An 11,446-nucleotide genomic window follows, 5' to 3' on the forward strand; every position below is an offset into this window, starting at 1 on the left:
AAGCGTGACATCGCAAACAAATTGCAGCCCCTGCACCAGCAGGTCCAACAGCTCCCCCAGGGCAAGAGGGACATGCCCCAAACCAAGTCACGGTGGTGGAACTCCGCCCATCAGGCAGAGTCTGCGTGGCAAGGGAAAACATAAACACTGTTCCCAGTGCAGACTACGCCAGGGAGTTCAGATCGCAGGCCACAGCCCGCGCCATCCTATCCCCCAAGTCCTTACAGGACTGGGGGTGCCTCCACTGGAACAACGGTAGTCCCAATCAGCTAGAGAGCGTACGTCCACCAAAGGCGGAACAGTCCTCTGTACCAGAGACTCCCTAAAAGGGCAACGTCTAACGGCCGCTTAGACACCCCAGGGGAACGTCTCAGGACGGTCCCCTCCTACATGAGCAGCCAGCAAAAAGAGCAGCTCCAGATGGCATGTGAGCCACCTGCGCCCCAGGCGCAGCCACCGCTGTGACCCCGAAATCGCAGGGTGTCACGCACCGAAAAAACAGCCAGTGCATCCACCAGTGCTTGTCGCGGCAGGGGAGGTAGAAATGTCATCTTCATCATCCGAGGAGACAGGGTGCGAGGTAACTAACCCCGCAGAGAGGCCCCACGTCTGCGGCAGCTGAGCCAGACTCAGACTCTGAGACATAAAATGAGGCATGGGTAGGCGGAGAAACGTCTCAGCGCACCTACCACTTCTCACCCGGGCCCAAATGTTTCCTGAACTGCCGAAAAGGCATCGACGGACAGTGGAGATCCGGGAGGCCCTGCGGCCTCCGTGAGGGGGTCAGGTGGGAACAAATGGCCTGCAGGCAGACAGAGGCTACAACAAAATGGCGGCTCTGTGAAATGCAGTAATCTGGGCCCACAGGGGGACCCCCCAAACGCCCATCAACAGCAGAAAAACCAACCAAGGGCCCCCCTGCAGGATCGGTCGAGCGCCGCGCACAGTGCACTCCCCCGGCCCCCAATACGGCCTGCACACTAGGCCCCCGCCTCAGGTAGGCCCAAACAGTCCCCCACGTGGGAGGGGGTAGGGGGGGTGTCTACATAAAAATAAATTACTTCTATGCCAGGACCAGAGATCCCAGCTAGGAACTAGGTCTTTACTCCTGACTAGGCAGATAAAAACTGGCATCCTATGCAGGAAGAGAGAGGGTGTACCCTCCGGGACTGCCCATAGGTGTAGCCAGAACTTTTTCTGCCTAGTGTCCTACTCCTGTAGGGGGCAGTATTACCCTACTGATATAAATCAGAGAGAACTGCGTCCGTCAATGAACGATAGAGAAATAGTAAGTTGAAAATTTGCGCAGAAGCAATGCGCATCCCAGATATAGAAGATTCTTACCAGAATGGTGGACCCTGTTAGCCCGCCATTCCTGGGGAAATGGGAGGTGGAACTCAATGTAAAATGGAATGAGGATGAAAAGGAGAAAATAATGGAGTTTAGCAGACGGGACAGCAATAGATATAAAAAATGAGGGAAATGAACTATACTGTATGTGTTTATAAGGATGGTATGGAACACCTAGTAGAGCAAATAAATATCAACCTAAAAAAATGCCACTATGTTGGAGGGGATGTGGGATGATGGGAAATATGTCACATATTTGGCGGGAGTGTCCAATCATATAAATTCTGGGAGGAAATACAACTCATTCAGGAAATAAACGTGAAATAAAATATCCAAAACCCCTGCAATCTATTTCATAATAGTAAACTTCCAGTAAAACAATATAAATGACGGTGATACTCCACTTAATAAACGCTGCAAAACATCCAATTCCAAAGTTCTGGCCTATACCAGAAAGCCCAACGATAAGAGATTGGGTTAGGAAGGTAGATAACATCTATTAGAAGAGCTGTATTACACGGGAAAAAATAAATTAGAAAAATTCTTGAAAATCTGGAAAGAGTTTAAAGGTAAAGAGGTTTGGGAGGTGTGTAAAAAGGGGAATAGAAGGAGTATGGAGAATATAGAAGGGAGCAGAATTTAAGAATAAGACAGAGGGAGTAGGAAGAAGCGGGTAGGTTGTGGGGGGGGGGGGGGGTGGCATTCGTTATACTTGTAAGAATTAATTTTTTTTGTTGGTTATATTTTTTTTTTTCTGAAATTTTGAATTTGAGACTTAAAGTGTGTAATAAGTATAATGTGAAAATAAAATTTATACAAAAACATAAATCGCAGCTTTGAGAGGATAGTGAAGCAAAAGACCATTCAAGAATGTGGGGGAGATTCACAAGGAGTGGACTACGGCTTGAGCCAGTGCTTCAAGAGCCACCACGCACAGACGTATCCAGGACCTGGGCTACAACTGTTCCTTGTGTCAAGCCATTCCTGAACCAGAGACAACATCAGAAGCGCCTTACCTGGGCTGAAAAGACATCAGCGAATGGTGCAGGCAGTGAAGCATGAGAACCCAGTAGAAATTCCATAATGGTCCTAGACAGGTACATCAGGGGTTATGTTCCACTGGCTCCAAAATATCAGTGCAGCACCTCAGGAGACTGAATAAATTGCTAGAGTAGCAAACAGAGCAAAACTCTGTTTCCAGGTCATCCGGACAGGCACACACAAAATCACAACTTTGGGCAGAGCACAGGTGGGAACAGCCGTCATTAACCACTTAAGCCCCGGAGGATTTGGCTGCTGAAAGACCAGGGGGTATTTTGCAATTCAGCACTGCGTGACTTTAACGGACAATTGCGTGGTCGTACGACGCTGTACCTAAACGAATTTGACGTCCATTTTTTCCCACAAACAGAGCTTTCTTTTGGTGGTATTTGATCACCTGTGCGATTTTTTGATCATGAGCTAGAAAAAAAAAAAAAGCGTAAATTTTGCAAAAATAACATTTTTCAATTTTTTTTATATGAAATTCCCCAAAAAAAAAAATGTAAAAATCAAAATCTTTTAACATTTTCGGCCAATATGTTTTATGGTACATATGTTTGGTAAAAAAAATTGCAAAAAGCGTATTTTGATTGGTTTGCGCAAAAGTTATCGCATTTACTAACAAAGGGAAAGATTTTTGTCATTTTTGGTGTTTTTTTTTTTCTTAACGAGTAATGGTAGCGATCTGCGATTTTTTTTGCGGTACTGCGACATTGCGGCGGACAGATCGGACCCTTGACTGACATTTTTGACACTTTTGGGGTTACCAGTGATATTACTGCAGTAATACATATGCACTGTTACTGTAAAAATGACACTGGCAGGGAAGGGGTTAACTGTATTGGAGAGGGAGGGGTTAAGTGTGTCCTAGGGGCGTGATTCTAACTGTGATGGGACATGGCTACTAGTGTAAAAACAGAGGTCAATGGTCCTACATAGAAGAACCGTCTGATCTCCATTTTTACACAGGGGAGAATGACAGGCGGTTTGTTTACATTAGCCGCCTGCCTTTCTCCCTTCCCGGCGAACGATCGCGACTGACTTCTTAGGGAACGAGCCGGGGCGGGCGCGCGCTCGCCCGCTATTGGCTCACAAGACGGTGACAGGCTAGTGACGTACCGGTACGTCACTTTGCCTGGCCGGGGCTGACCCTCGCAGTATATGTACTTGCGGCGGTCGGCAAGTGGTTAAAATTTGTATTTTTTGCTAGAAAATGACTTAGAAGTGCCAAACATTAGATCTATATACATACAGTAGCTCACAAAAGTAAGTACACCCCTCACATTTTTGTAAATATTTTATAATATCTTTTCATGTGACAACACTGAAGAAATGACACTTTGCTACAATGTAAAGTAGTGAGTGCACAGCTTGTATAACAGTGTAAATTTGCTGTCCCCCTCAAAATAACTCAACACACGGCCATTAATGTCTAAACTGCTGTCAATAAATTGGGCCAATTTAGCCATTTTCCCTCCCCGGTGTCATATGACTTGTTAGTGTTACAAGGTGTGAATGTGAAATTTTATGAACTTCTCTATACCTCAGTTAACCACTTTAAGACCAGAAAGGATTCGTCCCCTTCCTGACAAGGCCCTTTTTTGCGATTCGGCACTGTGTTACTTTAACGGACAATTGAGTGGACGTGCGACGCCGTACCCAAATTTTTTCCCAGAAATAGAACTTTCTTTTGGTGGTATTTGATCACCTGTGCGATTTTTATTTTTTGCGTTATAAACAAAAAGAGCGACAATTTTGAAAAAAAAAAACAATATTTTTCACATTCTGCTATATGACATTCTCAAAAAAAAAAAATGATAAAATCAAAATTTTTTAACATTTTAGGCCAATTTGTTTTCTGCTACATATTTTTGGTAAAAAAAAAATCGCAATAAGCGTATTTTGATGGTTTGTGCAAAAGTTATCGCGTTTACTAACTACGGGAAATATTTATGTTATTTTTTTTTACTAGTAATGGCGGCAATCTGCGATTTTTTGCAGGACTGCGACATTGCGGCGGACAGATCGGACCCATGACTGATATTTTTGACACTTTTTGGGGGACCAGTGACATTGCTACTACAGTAAAACTGGGATGGGCGGTTGGTAATTGGTTAAAAAAGATTTAACATACTATGTACAATTTATCTGAATCGCAGGTGGTGGTAAATATTTTGTTTTTCCAATTCCATTTTCTCTGTATAATACATGATATGATTAGTTTAGCTTAGATACATAACAATAAGTCCTAATACAACAGAAATGGGTGTCATTTGGTTTTAAAATTGTAGTTAAAGCGGAGTTCCACCCTTAAAAGTCACTTTGCCCCATCTGCTTGCTCTGTTTAACCTGAAAAATAAATGGATAATCACGATTTTTTTTTCTTTACTTACCTTGCTTTAGAAGAAAATATACTTACCTTACTTCCTCTTCTTCTCTCTGCGGCCCGTGCCGTCACTTCCTGCTTGCATTGATTCCGGGGAGCTGAACGTCATCGCTCCCAGGAATCAATGCGCCTGCACCGGCCCCGCTCGTCATGTCTGGTGAAGGCGCGTCATTCCCCGCTAAACGGCTTCTGGGCATGCCTAGAAGCTGTGCAGGAATGACGCGCCTGCACCGGACATGACGAGCGGGGCCGCAGCAGACGCATTCTGGGATGAAGAGGACGCCGAAGAGGACGCGCTGGCTTCCGCTGCCCACACCTGAGATGGCAGCGCTGGACAAGACATTTTCAAGGTAAGTATTTCTTCTAAAAGGTAAGTGCAACCTGGGACAGCTCAGAGGCTATCCATTGTGGAATGTGACTGTCCCGGGGGTATTTTTAGTGAAAAAAACTTTCCGAGGGTGGAACTCCCCTTTAAGTGTGGCAGAGAAAGACAGACAAGTGGATCTGAAGTATTTTGCTTGATAAACTATTTTTTTTTTTTACCAACTAGCCGACTGCTCACAGTAATCCTACTGCGGCAGTGCGGCTCTCCTGGGTCCGGCAACGTAGACCTACGTCGCTCACGTTCACGGCTCCAGGGTGCGATCCCGATCCTGGTCTCATTCAGCTCAGAGCTGATCAGTCACCAGATGCAGACCAATGATTTTTGGTCTGGATCTGGTGATCGGTTCTGGCCAATGGCATCATGTCCCCTGCCTGTGTAATGTAAACACAGGCAGGGGAAGTGATGTAATTTTCCCTCCTGGAGCCCTTTTGGTTCCAGGAGAAGAAGAAGAAGCATCTAAAATGTAAATTCCACAACACTACACTGACACTACCACACATAGGTACACTTTTAACCCCTTGATCACCCCCCCAAACCCCTCACGTAAGCAATATTTATTGTGACATAAGCAATTATTTATGTGCACATTAGCACGTATGTCATAATTATATTTATTGTTGGTATTTATGTTGGCACCAGTTACCATTATACACCTTCCCACCACATTATTGGGTTGAGTGGGCTAGTCCCCAAAACCATTTATAGGTAGCAGTGACACTCAGTTTGTTATTTATTTAATTCTGATTTATTTTGATCACAGGCAGCGCCATTTCTCACCTGCACATAGCACTTTTTCAATTGGGATACCACCACCCGGTGGTAGTTTTTAGTTAGGGCAGCAGCCTTATTATTTATTTATTCACCACTTAGCTTGGTCCATAGAGTGGGAAACCCCCATATTTCTTGGTAATTAAAATCTGCCTACAAGCCCTCCCACTGATCAAAGGAAGTACTTGTCATTGGCTAGTGCTGGGGCCCAGAGTCCTGCATTGGAGCTCTCAAAAGAATTGTAAACCAACAGTGAAGGGGTGGAAATCCCCAAATTATATCCCAAATTAGGGTGGCACTGTCCCTTTAGGAGAAGCAGAGCAAGACTCTGGCCAAAGGCCTCTCACTAGTATGCAGTCTGCTGTAAAGCCTGCTCCCTTTCTCTGGCGTACGGAACCCTGGACATTCAAGGGCTGCGTCTGTGGCAATGGCGGCAACTCTGGACTCTGCAGTGACGAACTGTTACAAAGGCAGTGGTGCTTGCTTGGTCCCTCTGATGGTAGTGGCCTCTGAGCAACAGCACAGTGCCACCCTGATATAAGTATGAGTTCTTGCCCTTCATGTGAGACCCCCCAAGCCCAGGCTTCTTCTTTTTGCTCCTCTATCTGGCACAACTTCCTCCTGGGACTTGTAGTACCACCAAGTCTGTCAGTGTAAAGTCTCCAAATGGGGACTGCATCCACCCCCCACAAATCCCTGCAGTTCCCAGCAGCTCCCTGGGTGGGCTTTCTCTCCCCAGAATATTGTGCAGCCAATCCTTGCCCTTCTGCTGTCTGAGTGAGTGGTAGGTGGGACCGCCATCCAGCAGCCGCAGAGTCCTCTTTCTCCTCTTCTCTAGCCCAGTAGCTCTGGCAGGGAGAAGAAGAGAGTCTGTAGGGTAAGCTGTGTGTGATAAACCCATCATGCAGAGGGACAAAACAGCACCACTGCCAAGGCTGCAAAAGCAGTTATGTATTCAAAATGCAGTACATGTATTTAACCATTTCAAGACCAGGCCATTTTCTGACACTTGATGCTTACAAGTTAAAATCAGTATTTTTGCTAGAAATACAATATATTTTAAAAGATACTAAACCGTAAAGTTAGCCCAATTTTTTTGTTTAATCTGAAAGATGTTACGCTGAGTAAATGGATACCTAACATGTCATGCTTTGAAATTGTGCAAACTCGTGGAATGGTGACAAACTACGGTACTTAAAAATCTCCAAAGGCAACAATTTAAAATGTTTTACAGGTTACTTGTTTAGAGTTACAGAGAAGGTCTAGTGCTAGAATTATTGCTCTCGCTCTAACCATCTCGGTGATACCTCACATGTGTGGTTTGAACACTGTTTACATTTGCGGGTGCGACTTATGTATGCGTTTACTGTGGCGCGTGAGCACGGAGGGATGGCTGCTTTATTATTATTTTTTAGGAAGAGATGTCTAAAATTATCCCGCGTCCTGGAAATAATATATAAAAATGTTGAAGATGTGCAGAAGAAATTATATTATACCTATGTTTAAAAAGAGGAAATAGAGAGTTTGCTGCCACCTCTGAATTTCCCAATAAGGAAATCTGGATAATGTATAGAAGGAGATGTGAGGTAGGCGCTCCTCTAAGAGTATATGAAATATTGTATAAAGTGCTAAAGCAAGATGAGATACAATGAGCAATATAAATAATGAATCATATATGATGAGAAAGTGCTCTTGTGCTTATTATGATTACAACCAAGTGCTAGGGCTGTGATTCCCTTCCCAACCACTGGAGGGAGTGACGTGTAGAAGAATAAATTATATAGGGATGATATAAATAAGGTGATTAACCACTTTACCACCGGAGGATTTTGCTGTCTTACGGCCAGGCCACTTTTTGCGATTCGGCGCTGTGCGACTTTAACTGACAATTGCGCGGTCGTGCGACGCTGTACCCAAACTAAATTTATGTCCTTTTTTTCCCACAAACAGAGCTTTCTTTTGGTGGTATTTGATCACCTGTGCGATATTTACTTTTTGCGCTATAAACAAAAAAAGAGCGTTTATTTTGAAAAAATAACAATATTTTTCACATTTTTTTATATGAAATTCCCCCCCCCAAAAAAATGTAAAAATCTAAAATGTAAATTTTTTTTAATTTTTGGCCAATTTGTTTTCTGCTACCAATGTTTGGTAAAAAAAATCACAATAAGCGTATTTTGATTGGATTGCACAAAAGTTATTGCGTTTACTAACAAAGGGAAAGATTTCTGTCATTTTTGGTGTTTTTTTTTTTTTTTACGCGTAATGGCGGTGATCTGCGATTTTTTTTGCGGGACTGCGACATTGCGGCAGACAGATCGGACCCTTGACTGACATTTTTGACACTTTTGGGGGTACCAGTGACATTACTACAGTAATCAGTGCTATACATATGCACTGTTACTGTAAAAATGACACTGGCAGGGAAGGGGTTAATTTTATTGGAGAGGGAGGGGTTAATGTATGCCTGGTGCTTACTGACGTGTGAGGGGGGGAGGTGACTGTGTGACACAAGGACAGATCGAGGGTTCAACTATGCTGAACCCTGCAATCTGACCCTGCCTGTCACTTCAGAGATCCGCCCGCTGTGTTTACACACAGCAGCGGATCTCCATACTCGATCCCCGACGATCGGGTAAGAGCAGTGGCGATTGCCGCCGCTCCTCCCCTGGCCCGACTCCCGCTGTGACTGAAAACAGCGGGAGCGAGCCTCCGGCGGAGTCCAGTGACGTAGGTCTACGTCGCTGGACGGGAAAGAGCCACTTTGCTGCAGTAGCAGCAAAGTGAGCGGAGGTAAAGTGGTTAATTAATAGGTGATCTTATAAAAGTGCCAATAATGTGATTATATTGAATTGAAGTGCTCTATATTCAACTTTCAAAGGAGTACATCACAACGTGCCTTATATAAATATGACAATAATTAAAACACTAATGGTGACAAAAAATAAAAATGTGCTGGTTCATAGTTTGTGCTAGTGCTGTAGCAGTCCACAGTCCATAAATACAGTGCTATCCTGTGTTGGTTGCAGCTCCCTCCAAATAGCTCAAAGTTCCTGTGCTTCCCGCCCCGTCGTTGCGTCACTTCCGCTAGAGGTGGTTGAGGGCCGTGGAACGCACGGACCCGGATATCTGCTGCTATACCGTAATACTGCTGCTAAACTGTGAGTGGATATTTGTTTTAAGTTAAATAAATACTTTTACATACTACACTATGGAGGTATTTCACTACTTTCTCCATATGTGAGCGATGGTACCGTAGGAAGCCGATAGGAGAGCTGCGAAGACCAGGGAAACATCCTTACTGCAATTAAGGCTACATACCCCTGCAGGGGTAAGGATTTGTGGTGAGTGCATAACCATAAGGGGAACAGCACCTGCATGAGCCTTGATGCACTAAGGAAGAAGGAAGCACTGTCACTTTAGGCTTTGGATATTTTTACAGCACAGGGAACGCTCCCCATCACCAACTTTGAACCAGCACATTTTTATTTTTTGTCACCATTAGTGTTTTAATTATTGTCATATTTATATAAGGCACGTTGTGATGTACTCGTTTGAAAGTTGGATATAGAGCATTTCAATTCAATATAATCACATTATTTTCACTTTTATAAGATCACCTATTAATTAATCACCTTATTGATATCATCCCTATACAATTTATTCTTCTACACGTCACTCCCTCCAGTGGTTGGGATGGGAATCACAACCTTAGCACTTGGTTGTAATCATAATAAGTACTTTCTCATCATATATATATATATATATATATATATATATATATATATATATATATTTTTTTTTTTAAATGTTTTTATTTTTATTTCATTGATTTTTTACACTGTCCCTTAAAGTTTTTTTTTAAATCACTTTTATTTCTGTCACAAGGAATGTAAATGCCCCAGGTGACAGCAATAGTCATGTCAGGTATTTTTTAGGGATCTGGGTTCCCTTGTTTGGGGCAGGATCACATGTTTCCAGCCCAATAGAAATCAATGGGAGCGCCTGAAAAACGCAGGTAACACGTGTTTTTGTGCCTAACAGCCAGTCTCCTCCTCCTAGTAACCTCCTTCCAACTGAAGGAAACAAAAACCCTTACACCTGAACATGCATGGAAAACACATGTAAACACATGTGAAGAAGCCGACACTCACGTGTGCACCGAGCTTTAGCACTGGAATGAGCGATTTCCGAAAAAGGATGCAATGAGGCTTTATTACCTTGGTTTCATGTTATGTTCTATCACTTAGCTTCATTTTTTATTTATTAGAAGGTAATCGGTGTACATGAGTTGAAGAAGATTTATTTTGGAGAAAGAAAGACAGTGAAGAGCGTAGAATTTGGCTCTTAGCACGAAGTACAATCTAGGAGTAGTGTGTACTTCTCTGTGTTTTAGTGTGCCCTGAGGAAGAGGGAGGGGGGGGGGGGTCTAAGCAAGAGAGGGGGGTGAGGAAAGGGGTGTCTAAGGAAGAGGGGGGGGTCTGAGCAAGAGAGGGAGGGTGAAAGGGGGGTTCTGAGGAAGAGAGGGGTGTCTGGGGGGGTCTAAGCAAGAGAGAGGGTGAGGAAAGGGGTGTCTAAGGAAGAGGGGGGGTCTGAGCAAGAGAGGGAGGGTGAAAGGGGGGTTCTGAGGAAGAGAGGGGGTGTCTGGGGGGTGTAAGGAAAACAGGGTAGGTGGGTGAGGGGGGGGGGTCTGAGGAGGAAATGTCTAAGGAAGGGAATGGGTGTTTAAGGAAGGGGGAAAGAGGAGAGGGGGGTCTAAGAAAGAAGGGGGCTGAGGTAGAGAGGGGGGCCTCTGGGGGTGGGGGGGTCAAAGGAAGAATGGAGGGTAAGGAGCGGGTGGTTGGGGGGGTGTAGGGAAAACGGAGTAGGTGGGTAAGGGGGGGGGTCTGAGGAGGAGAGGGGATCTGAGGAAGAGAAGGGGTGTCTAAGGAAAAGGGGGTGAGGAGAGGGGCCTAAGGAAGAAGGGATATAAGGAGGAGAGGGGGGGCCTGAGGAAGAGAGGGGGTGTCTGGAGGGTGCCGAAGGAAGAAGGGGAGGGGGTGTTTAGGGGGGGGGTTCTAGAGAAAAAAGGGTAGGTGGGGTCTGAGGAAATGTCTAAGGAAGGGGGGCCTAAGAAAGAAGGGGGCTGAGGAAGGGAGGGGTGTCTGGGGGGGGCAAAGGAACAAGGAAAGGTAAGGAGGGGGAGGGGGTGTTTGGGGGGTCTAGGGAAAACGGAGTAGGTGAGTCTGAGGAGGAGAGGAGGATGTCTAGGAGGAGGGGGAGCTCTGAGGAAGGGGGGGGGTCTAGGAAGGAGATGAGGGGGTGAAGAAGAGAGGGGGCTCTGAGGAGGAGGGAGGGAGGGAAGGTCTGAGACTGAGTTCTCACCCCTCTTCCCCCTTGTATTTACACACAGCACAGGAAGCATCTTCTTTCTTCCTCCCTCCAGTCATGTGACAAGGTAATAGAGAACGGGAGCCTTCTCTCACTGCAGAGCAGCGCTCTCTATTGCCACCTGCAGGCTGGAGGGAGGAGAAAGT

Source organism: Pelophylax lessonae (genome assembly GCF_965119305.1).
Source record: "Pelophylax lessonae genome assembly, chromosome: 7".
Lineage (NCBI taxonomy): Eukaryota > Metazoa > Chordata > Amphibia > Anura > Ranidae > Pelophylax > Pelophylax lessonae.